Raw genomic sequence first — 716 nt, 5'->3', positions numbered from 1 at the left:
AGAGAGAGAGAGAGACGTTATTTCCGGGTCCAATACATGGCCGGTTTTCGTGCACTTCAGCAAGTCATTGACAGATTTTTTTCCCCAGTCTTTGAAGCATATTTCCTACATTACTTCTTTTATACATTTTTTTTTCCGTTCAGTCATTTCTTTTAGATGTGTATTTCTATTTTTTCTGCCCTTTTTAATTATTTCATTTATAAATTAATTTAAAAAAAGAGTAATAAAGTGTACAATAAAGTACAATCAAATCCTTATATTATAATCACATTGCACTTGAATAAAGTTAAAGGTGCAATCTGCCAGTTGTCCTGCAGGTGACTGCATAACTCTGTCTTCTTACGATGCATTTAGAGCTTTACGATTACTCCAGAGCACTCGTAGATCTACATGATTTTCAAATGCTACTTAAGTTACGATGATTTTGGGAAACAGACCGTAATATTAAGATCAGTCGTACGATCGTTTTTTACGAACTTCTTAGGCTTACGAAGCTTTTGGGAAACGCACCCCAGGGTAGTAATGATTACATGTAATCTGGATTACGTAATCAGATTCCAAAAATTAAGTACTTGTAATTAGATTAAATTACATTTTAAAATACTTGTAATCGGACTGCAGTTACTTTTTTATTGATTACATGATTACATATTATTCATACAATAGCAAAAAAAAAATAATAATTTATTGATTCTCCCTAATTCCCCTTTTGCATC

The sequence above is a fragment of the Sinocyclocheilus anshuiensis genome, unplaced genomic scaffold (genome assembly GCF_001515605.1).
Source record: "Sinocyclocheilus anshuiensis isolate Anshui unplaced genomic scaffold, SAMN03320099.WGS_v1.1 scaffold43, whole genome shotgun sequence".
NCBI lineage: Eukaryota > Metazoa > Chordata > Actinopteri > Cypriniformes > Cyprinidae > Sinocyclocheilus > Sinocyclocheilus anshuiensis.
This window is presented reverse-complemented; position numbering follows the sequence as displayed.